General features: G+C 33.4%; 1 long non-coding RNA gene across 1 annotated transcript; it reads left to right on the top strand.

Moving 5' to 3' along the window:
- The first annotated feature begins 6,613 nt into the window (after positions 1-6,613).
- On the top strand, positions 6,614-8,786 carry LOC113299179. Its single transcript, XR_003334735.1, has 3 exons — positions 6,614-6,981; positions 7,797-7,977; positions 8,480-8,786. It is a non-coding gene; the product is annotated as an uncharacterized LOC113299179 (long non-coding RNA).
- Positions 8,787-11,743: the final 2,957 nt, after the last annotated feature.

Here is an 11,743-nt window from a genome sequence, read left to right on the forward strand (position 1 = left end):
ACACGTCTATTTTCGTATACTTTACAAGAATGCATCATTTGATTCAAGTGAAAATTTGGCTATCATCAAAATGGTACGCTGAAAATCGAGTTGTAGATGCCTCTCTCATAAGGGTAGATCCGAAACCTTTTAAGCGATGATATATATCAAATATGTGCGAGAGTATGGGAATACAAAGAGAAGAACTCTTTAAAAAATTCATGATAGATAACAAGTTATCCATGCGATAGTTGTTTTTATAGTTATCTAACAACGGATCTTAAATATTGGCTATTTAAACTTGTCGTTGCAACATTTTGTAAGTACTTTTAGACTTTATTTTACATAATCTATGTTCTTTGATCTTCTATATGAACGACACTAGCAAAGTAAGCTTGTGTTGTTTTTTGTAGGACGAATTCGTAAAAGCGCAGTACTTGGGGAAAAGGGAGGAGCATTCACTTTTGATGAAAGCTATCACTTCATGGTATCCAAAATTCCGGAGTATGCCCCGGACTTTATGACGGGTTTTGTTGAATCGGACGGAGATGCCTCTGATGAAAATTGACATATTTAGAAGTTTTTGTGTATATTTTGTGGGTAGATCTCTTTGTAAACCCTCACGAGATTATAAATCGTCCACTAGGATCGCCTAAGGGTTAAAATGCTTGATGAACGTGCTAAGTGCATCTGTGATTTCTACAAAATGGAGTTAGATAGATTTGAAGTAAATGGATATGTCCTAAAAGTATGAATGCATATTTTTTCTTATGGAAATGCATAAATCGGTTTATATATGACTAATAAGAAACCGATTATCGTAATCGGCTTTTATGTATATATACGTCAACCGATTCTTTCTGTCCTCCGTGAATGAAGAACATCAACCCATGATTGGTTCACGAGTGCATTAACATCCACCAATTTTGGTTGTTATTTTGGAAAAAAAAAATTCAATTGTTTAATGTTTTGAAGTTCGATTAACATTAACATATATCACGGTTAATTGACACCTAAAACAATTAATTAACACTAATTAATCAGTAGTAAACTAGCCATTTTTGAAAATAGTAGGCTACAGAGTTTTTGAAACAACTTCCTAATAATCCTTTTTTGTCTTTTAGTGATAGGCCTCAAACTAGTTATGATAAGAAAAAGAAGAAGAACATCCTAATTAAAAAAAAATTACTCTCCCTTTGGGTTCATCCATCCACAAATGTATCTCCATGTAAGAAACAATTTATTTTATTATCAAAGGGAGTTCCTTTATGTACCCCTATTAGTTTCTATAAGTTATCTTGTTTTAGTTTGGTATTGTTCTCTAAATATTACTCCCTCTGTCCTAAAATTCCTAAAATTTCTGTCCTCTATTTTATTTTCGTCTATCCTAAAATACTGGTCAGCTTCTGTTTAGAGTCATATTTTTTAGTCAAACTCTCAAATGCATCCTTCAATTTTTATGATTATAAAATTATTTTTAAATATAACCAATTAAAAATCTTAGATGATATCTCCCTTAATAAGAAACAAATATACTAAATCAATCCATAAATAAGGGGTTGGTGCCTAGCTTGTCGCCCGGATACCAACCACCTCAATGTAAACTCTGCTTCTTTGTTGATACTAACTTTTGTAAATTTTTGGCTTATATGTTTTTATTTTGTTAATCCTCAAAAGTTATTCATAAATATTTTTATTTTTATCTTCTATTTAAATGTCTTAAATAACATCTTCCTCAATAGGAACCAAAATTATTAAATCAACATATAAATTTTTTATTTTTATCTTCTATTTAAACAATTCTATAAATAATAAGATTACCAAATATGTATTTTTCTTACATGCTGTCTATACTTCTTTTAGTTTTAGTAATAACATAACATTTAATAGAGATAGTTGGTACATTCCTATGATGTCCTTAATATCTTAACTTAGTCAAAGCGGACTAATAATTTAGGAAGGAGGGAGTATTATTTACTAGAGGAGTATATGCCTCATGTATATTTTCATTATTAATAAATTCCTCTCTATCTAAAAATAACAAAATCTTCTATATATTTAATTTGGGTAATTTGTACTCTGGTACCCAGGTTTTGATTAACTAGAACCTTAGTTTGGTATCTAGCTCTTCCTAAATTAAGGGATGACACATAAACTTACAGTAACTGACAGTGACTACATAAGTCGTGACAGACATCTTATTTCCCAAATGGAATTATCAAAAATACATTTTCTTTTATCCAACTTTGCTAACAATGACATTGGAATCCTGAATCAAATAGCTAATTTTTTTGTTATATCAAAATCTTGATAATTTCAATTCAAATTAAGGTGTTTTAATGTTTCAGAAGAAAAACAAAATACACTGAGATGCTTTATATCACCATAAGAAACATCATATAATAAAATAAGGTATGGGTTATAAAATCTAACGTCATTAATCTTCCATAACAACATAAGTTTCTTCTGTTAGAGCATCGCACGGTCAAACTCGCAAGTTTTGATATCTTAAGCTTGTTATCAATGTTAGATGTGCAAAACTATATCCTGATTCTTAGTCTAATAAAGTCAATCTCGGAATAAGATTAGAGTATGGTGATTGAGTATTAGACATCACTGAGTAACCCTCGAAATCTGAAGACCGGAGAACAAACTAAGACATTTGCAAGAACTTGATCAACATGAGGTATGTGAAGATTGGCCTATTTTATTTAGTCATGGAATATACCATCAAATCTTATGAAACTATGTCGTATGATTTAGTAGATCTAATATTGCAAAGAAGAAATTTCGAGTTCAAGCTTGTCTTAGTTAGCCTCTCGATATATGATTCAAGCAATGGATGTTCGTAGATTCTTAGCAATCTTAGGTAGAATGATTTATTGTTCACAAACTATTTTTGTTTCAATTTGATCATTTTAAAATTTCCCAAGCAACAATGCATATTGTTTATGGCTATTAAGAAATTTTAAAATTTAATTATGAGAGAATTGAACTGCTTAGGGAAAAGTAAACGATCTGAATTCCGCGAACTGCAGTAGTTTGAAAATCCGGTTTGCATATCCTTTGCATCTGAGTTCGGCAATAAGGGAGATTTGTAAACCTGGTTTACATACCCCTAAGATCTGACTTCCACGGAGTGTAGAGGTTTTCTAGCCTGTGTTAGAGCATTGCTCGGTCGAACTCGCATGCGTTGCTATCTCAAGCATGTTTGTCAATGTTAGTGATCAAAACTATAAGGCTTGATTTCTAGTCTACTATAGCTAAGGTCTCGGACTAGGATAGAAAGTGTGGTTGAGCTCAAGAACTCCATGGAATCATCATACAAGACGAAGGACTACTCAAGGAACCGGTGGATCTTCATCGACTAAAAGGTATGTGGAGACTTGAACTTATCTATCACTCAAAAGTCTATTTATCTCCTATCTTGAGACAAAAATCGTTTTTCTATATAGACTTAGATTATACACATTTGCTATTTCGAGCCGAGTTTACCTCACCTATCCATTTCCCGAAATATGTGTTGGTAAGCTTTCGCTTTAACCAAGTTCATCTTTACCTAGTGACGAAAGTCATGACAAGTTTCAATCACTTTGGAAAAAGCTTACTTTGACGAAAAATAGTTTGTTAATAACAATTATAGAATACCAACATCCACTAAGAATGTTCCAATGATTGAAATGGGAGTTTAGATTATATAACCATTGGAGGATATAAGCATTGTTGTGGAAACACATATATGTATAAGTCCTTATTCCTTGAACCGAAGTTTGCGAACTTTGTTGATCAAGAGAACCGGCATGGTGGCGTGAGCGAAGTCCGTGAACTGGCGGAAGTTCTCGACCCGAGAATTTCTGCTGGAGTTTGTGAACTCCGTCCGGGAACTTAAGTCCGCGAACTTGAGTAGGTTATATCTAAAAACGATGTTTGTGAACTTATTCTTATATAAACTACGGAATGCAAATGCAAACCGTGGCTATATAGTTCATGAACCTATTCGAGTGAATCAAATCGTTTTTGCTTCGAATGTGTCTTGTGTAGTTACATAGAATTTCCTTTCAATTGATCAACTCTCTAACTAGTTCATTTGAGTCACTTGAACTAGTTATGGTGAAGAAGAATATGGTTGATATGAAAGTGATCATATGGCTAACCATTTGGTTAACTATTGTTGAACCAACAAATGTTAATGTTTGGGAACGGTTCGTAAACCGAAAATTGGACATTTCATTTGTGTGTAACAAGCTAAGTTTTCGATCCAACGTTGAGAAATATTAGCTTGAATCTAATCAGGTTTTTATCTAACTGTGAATATTGAATGCTTTGTTACCAAGCTAACATTGATTGCAAACCCTGATTTGAAAGACTATATAAAGGAGAACTCTAGCAACTGGGAAAACAAATCCCCACACCTTCTGTGTGATACTAGTTGTGCTAAGCTAGAGTTGATTCTACTTTAACCTTTGGTTTCTTCTTCTAAACCAGGTTAACGACTTAAAGACTTCATTGGGATTGTGAAGCCAGACCGATACTACTTTGTCGTAGTTGTGTGATCTGATCTTGTTGTTTCTATCATACGAGTAGTATTGTAATAATTGGCTTGAAATTGATATCTCCGATAGGCAAGATATAAAAGAAATCACAAACACTTCGTCTCATCGTTTGTGATTCCACAATATCTTTTTTCGTTGCGTCGATTAGGATTATTGTGAGGTGATTGATAATACTAGGTTGTTCTTTGGAAATATAAGTCTGGTTTATCAATTGGTTCTTGTTCACCTTGATTTATCAAAAGACGGAACAAAACTCGTAGGTATATTCGTGGGAGACGGATTTATCTATTACCGTAGACTTTTCTGTGTGATACAGATTTTTTTATTAAAGTCTTCGACTTTGGGTCGTAGTAACTCTTAGTTGTGGGTGAGATCAGCTAAGGGAATCAAGTACGTAGCATCCTGCTGGGATCAGAGACGTAGAAGCATAATTGTACCTTGGATCAGTGTGAGATTTATTGGGGTTCAACTACAGTCCAGAGCGAAGTTAATTTGGAGTAGGCTAGTGTCTGTAACGGCTTAATACAATGTGTGTTCAATCTGGACTAGGTCCCGGGTTTTTTCTGCATTTGCGGTTTCCTCGTTAACAAAATTCTGGTGTCTGTGTTATTTCTTTTCCGCATTATATTTTGTTATATAATTGAAATATCACATGTTGTGTGTTGTTCAATCAATTAGAATATCCGTCCTTTTGGTTGTTGATTTAAATTGATTGACACTTGGATATTGGTCTTTAATACCATCCAAGTTATCTCTCTAGTATTTGATAAAGACTCGCAGATTTCTATTTTCTTGAGTAAAGATCAAATCGAGAGATTGAGATATAAACTCTTTGATATACTTTTTATCTAGATTGAGTCTGACTGTCTAGTTGATTCTCTAGAAAGTATATTGGAGTTTGTCCATACATATTGCTAAGCGAAATATTGGGTGTGGTTTTTGTACCCCCGCTTTTTCAGCCCGGTTTGCATACTCTCATTCTAGGGGTATGCAAAACTAGAGTATGCCGTAGAAGAAGGTTTCCAAAACTGGTTTGCATATTCCCATGGCTTGACTTCACGAACTATCAGTGGTTTGCAAACATATCTAGTTACACTTTAGTACAAGATCGCAAACTATTCTACATGAATGTGTTTGTTTTTGTTACAACTCTCACAGGCACTTCTAAGGTAAATTTATTCCCAAAATTACTTTGGTATTGTGGATTATTTTTTAAGCTTAGGTGTAACTGAACACCGCTAGTGCTTGTAAGTTCAAAGGATGACTTAACCGTTATGAACTATCATTGTGCACGGTTCCAGAACCAAACAAAAATGCATATTCTTTTGTTTAATTTCAAGGCGAACTTTTCATATGCTTACGTGAATTCCTAATAAAAATTTCATTTAAACTGAGGAAGTGTTTTCTTGAATCTCAAACAACCTTGGCTTGAATTTAAAGCTATATGTACCCTGGAAAATCTACAAATGAAGTGACTCTTACAGATGGATTTGTGAATCCCTGACTCTCTTGTGTCCTAGTTGCAAAGCTAGAGTTTCCCTCTATAACCCAGGGTTCTTCACGAACCGAATTAGGTAACGAATTTTAAGACTTCACTTAGGGATTATTTGTGAGGTCCAGCCAAATTATCTTTTTTACCTGATAGTTCTTGTATGCGGAGGTTGTTCTACTGGTTATTGAAGTTCACGAATTTCAGATCAGGTTCAAGATAGATAGAAATCACAAAGTTCTCTTCTTCTCAGACTTTGTGATTCCTCAATATAGATATCTAAACTCTTCTTTGATTTATTAGGATTATTCTTCAGAGGTGGTTAGTATTCTAGGCTACTCTGCTAACAGATTGAAAGTGTTCCGGATCCGTGCAATTTGCTGGACTTTGACTATTGCAAACATATTTTCGAACCTAGATTGGAAAAGTATCAAAAAAAAAATTTAAATAGACTTATCAGTTAGAGGCAGATAGTTATCAAAAGTCTTCACTGACGTAGAAGCAACTCTTATAGCCTGTTTGGATACTCTTCTATAAGTTACTTTTTAACTTCTAGAAGCTAAAAAGCCATAAGTTAGGAAGGATCCGTGATTTCTAACCTACTTCTGGAAGCAGAAAAGCAGCTTCAAAACGAAGCAAAAATTTCTGGCTTCTTGTTTCTAGAGAAGTTGCTACTCATGGGATTCTGTGAAATAAATTTTATACTTTTATCTTTCTTTTTTTTGATACTTTTCTTTGTTCTCTCAATTTCTTCTCTGTATTCTTCCTCAACACCCTAAATACTGATTCTTCTTTCGATCAAAAACTGGATATGAAAGTTCTATATTTTACAGGGGAAATTGATACAAAAAAAACCCATTAAATTACTTTATTGATATCATTGTTTTAATCAGACAAATTCTTACTTTGAGAAATCAATATAATTTCGTTACTTTAGAAACTCCTGTGAAGGTCGACTCTGTAAGTATCATCTAATAAAATCCCACTTCTCAATTTCAATTTGGTTATATAGTTTAATGATTTTATTATGATGTTCTTCAATTCATAACCCTTAAATAAAAAGAGGGTTTTATGTTTGAGACCATGTAACTTTGTTTTTCTTAGATCATTAAAGAGCTTTGTAGTTCACAGCAAACTTTCTTAGGAAAATTATGTATATTTGTACTTTCAGATTTAGGTATGATTCCTTATGAATTCGTTATGGCTTGATAGATTTCAAAGTGGTTATGCATGGAATTTTTGTTGCTTGATAATTCCATTTTATCTTTTTTCATTTTTTTTTGATTGTTCTTATACAACTGTAAGACCATTCATTATAGAATTGTGTCCAATTACTTATCTATAATGTTAGCAGATAGAAATTAGATTATTAGAGTCTTACATTTGGGAGTGAAATGTTGTTAGTGTTTTGTTAATTTTGGGTTTGTTAGGATGAAATTTGTTTCCAGTGATACTTAATACAAACTTTATGCAGTGTTAAGATGACATGGATGCTCCACATTATATTGTTATACATGATGGTATTCTGTAATGTTTGTTTAGATTATGACTTTAAAAGAAGCTACGTTGCCTTTGTTTAGAGTTAACTGCATTAGCCATATTGATGGCAGTTCTTGCTTAAGGCTCTTATAAGTGAGATGCAATTCTTAGATATATGTGAACTGATTTTACTTTATAAAATTTCTTCATATGATTGATTTGCATATTGAAGTTAATAAAAACCCTATATATGACTGATTCACGTATTGATTCTCATTTATCTCTGTAATGTGCAGTGTGACGTACGGACACTAATGTCCTCACGTAATGCTCGATGATGGCCGAGTCTCTTTACCCGGCTAGCCTTTCTCAATTAGTGGATGTCATTTTTTTTTAAAATTTTGATATCCTTAAATTGGCCAGCGATTAGATTATCGCATCAAAACCGTCTTATATCATGTTAGAGATGTTAGATAGGTATGTTGGTATCTATTCTTTGTTAAGAACTGGATAGTTTTGGAATAAGAAGAGCATCGTGCTTTGTACTGGATGAATTATACAACGATACCTATGACCTATGCTTGCTTTGGTGTATATTGCGCCAGTATTCAAGATAAATACTAATAGACCTGTGACATTCTTCAAGCTTTCATAAACTTCATCCATTAATTAGCTGCTTGTTTGTTTTCACCCATGCGTACAATTGTCTGACATAGATTTATATGATTGTGCTTGTGTGTGTACCCAAACAACAATTCTTTAGTTGCTTTATCTTGCACAAGGATTCTTTACGGTGACCAGAAAATGGTATCCATTTCCTTTCAATTATTTGCAGGACATAGCAATGTCAATCTATTTGGTGACCGTGGAATTGTTTAAACTCTATTGGTAGATGTAGAGACTCGAAGATAGTTGATATTTTGCTTATTTGAGTCGTTATGTGACAAATGCTAAAATTCTTGTTTATCCGTGCTTCCAGGGACCCGAGAATGCAACACCAACTCCATCGGCTCCATACCAGAAGCAAGTACTGCAGCGTCCTCGACTTCGAAGACATCAACACAACTCATGAGAACGTATCTTATGGGGCAGGACTAAGGATATATTATACCTAAGATGAAACAGTTAGAAAGCCATGGTTCTCTCATTTTTATTTTTTGGATAAGAAAAATCTGATGCCGGTCTAAAAATTATGGTTGTTTTGTCGCATAAATTTGCTTTGCCACAAACAACAAAAGTAATAATATTAATTATTTTATAAAACCAAATATATGTTTTTACTTCTATCCTGTTGTGTTGCCAAACTTACTTGTTTACTTTTCAACTTATAAGTCAAAACAGTTGCCAAACTAACTTATCCACTTTTTAGCTTCTGAGAAGTACTTCTCAGAAGTCTAGAAGCACTTTTTGCTTCTGCTTCTGTATCTAAACAAGCTATTAGGCTGCAAAGGACTTCCATTAAGGGAATCAAGTGCGTAGTAACCTCAGAGGTTCAAGAGACGTGAGGAACACGACTGCAGCTAAATTTCTTATAGGGTTAATTCGGTCTCAACTAACAATATGGTATTCAGAGCTGGACGAGGTTCTAGGGTTTTTCTGCTAGTGCAGTTTTTCTCGTTAACAAAATTCCGGCATCTTGTGTTTTTCCTTTTCCATAGTATATCATTTATCTTTATAATATGAATAACACAACTAGTACGTAATCAATATAGATAGATTAAGTCCTTATTATGTTGAGATAAAAAACAAATCTTGTTCTTGTTGAATTCATATTTTGAAAGATAGATTACAAGTTTTGTACTTGTTAGAATTTGGATCACGATCAGATACATCTAGATTTATCTTAGATATTGATTTTGGAGATCTTCCAAGAACTTTTCTACATAATCAGGTACATGGACCTTTGGTTTATACCTGTTCATTGTGGAAGACAAAGAGAAAAACCCTATATATAATCTTATCAAGGGTCTTAGCTTTGACATACTTGTGATTGTATTAGGTTTTGTCCATACAAGTTGTCGAACGAAAAAGTTAGTGGTGGACTTGGTACCCTCTCTTTTTCACTTTTAGATAATAATTTTTATAACATAGCTCGGTCGAAGTCATAAGTTTTGCTATCTCAAGTTTGTTGTCAGTATTATATGTACAAACTATATCTTGATTTCTAGTCTACTAAAGTCCATTCTCCCTAGTATTAGAGCATGGTAGTTGAGTATCAATGATAACCGAATACCCTCGAAGATTGAATACTAAAAGACAAACAAAGACATTTGTGAAAACTTCATCAGAGGTATGTGGATACTAAAAGACTCAAAGTGACCATTCTATCTTACGAGACTATGTTGTATGGTTTTAGTGGATTTAATGTTGCAAACAAAATTCGAGATGTGATTTAAGTAATGATTGTTCATAGATCTTTAACAATCTTAGCCAGGAGCAATTTATTGCTCACAAACTATCTTTGTTGAAATTGAACTTGGAAATATTACTTAAGTAAAATAGTTGACGAATTGTTTGTGTATGGATACCTAGTATGTATAGATATGGCTATTGAGTATGTTTTTGAACATTATGTGAGAGAGAAAAGTACACGACCTTTTTGGGGTATGCATACCGATATGCGTTTCATGTCTCTTTAGACATAGTTTTGTAGTCTTTATTTATAAATGGTTATGTACACAAAATACCAACAAGTATGCATATCCGGTTGCATACCATGTCATATTTGACATAGTTCTGGAGACTTTTTTACCAAAAGCAAAAGTCCACGGACTTCCTTGGCATGCATACTTTGTCTTCTGACAAAGAAAAAAGTTCACAAACTGTCCAAAGTTATGCGTACCCGGTTTGGTTTTTATAAATTATGCAAAAGCAAAAAGGAAACTATTTGCGAATGAGCCCTTGTAATTTTGTACACTAATTACCGAGGCATCCTTGCGTTTTTATTAAATCTCTCGTAAATACTTCTAAGACGCTTTTATTTAAAAAAAAATATTGGGGTTGTGGATTATTGTTTAGTCTTGATTGTTCTTGGACACCATTATTGCTTGAATATTCAGGACCTTGATTGATCCTGGTGAACAATCTATTGTACACGGTTCCGTAACTAACCAGACCATGAGTCATATTCTTTTATGTGATTAAACCCAAACTTTTTTGATGCTTACATAATTCCTAACTTGAAATTTCATCAAATTAGATAAGTTGTTCAGCTTGAATTTTTAAGCAATGTTGACAATCTATATAAACAGAAAATTCTTGAAACTTGAATTTTTAATCTTTGACACTCTGGTGTCCTAGTTTCTAAGTTGGAGTCGTCCTCTAGAACCTGGGTTTCTTCGTGAAGCCTTAATAGGTTTACGACTCTGAAGACTTTACATAGGGATTCATGAGGCCCGGTCAGACTATCTTTTACCTGATAGTTCTTGAATCTGGATCTTGGTTTTACTAGTTATTGTACTTCTCGGACTATAGATCAGGAGAAATATAGATATAAATCACAAACTTCTCTTCGTCTCAGACTTTGTGATTCTACAAGATATATATCTAAAATCTTCTTTAATTTTTTTATATTGTTCTTGTGAGGTCGTAGTGATTTACGCTTATCTTTGATAAGAGTGTAAGTGTTCTGGGTCCTTGAGGTTTGCTAGACATCGTTTAGTGCAAACATATTTCCAAACCTTGATTGAAACATATCTAAAACAAAATCAATAGGATTTTTGTTAGAGGCGGATACGTATCAAAAGTATTCATTTAGGATGAAAAACTCTTAGGTTGTAACAGACGTCATCTAAGGGAATCAAGGGCGTAGAGACCATTGGATTCAGAGGTTTACATGAGCATGACTGAAGCTGAGTTCCTTGGAGAGTGAATTCGCTCTCAACTACATTTCAGTCTAAAGTCTGATAGTATGATAGTGCATGTAGCGATTTAATACAGTGTCGTGTTCAAGACGGATTAGGTCTCGGGGCTTTTCTGCATCTGCGACTTTCTTCGTTTACAAAATTCTGGTGTCTTATGTTATTTTCCTTTTCGCATTATACTTCTTATGTTTATAATAGGAATATCACAAGTTGTGCATAATCAACCTAGATATTCTTTGAGCCATAGTTGATTAAGATCTTACAAGAGTTGTTCTTGTTGAATTCATATTTTGAAACATAGATTACAAGTATTGTGCTTGTTTGAATTCAGATCTTGTACAATTAGGGTACATATTAGGTTGATCTTGGATATTGATTTT

The sequence above is a fragment of the Papaver somniferum genome, chromosome 7, assembly GCF_003573695.1.
Source record: "Papaver somniferum cultivar HN1 chromosome 7, ASM357369v1, whole genome shotgun sequence".
In the NCBI taxonomy this organism is placed as follows: domain Eukaryota; kingdom Viridiplantae; phylum Streptophyta; class Magnoliopsida; order Ranunculales; family Papaveraceae; genus Papaver; species Papaver somniferum.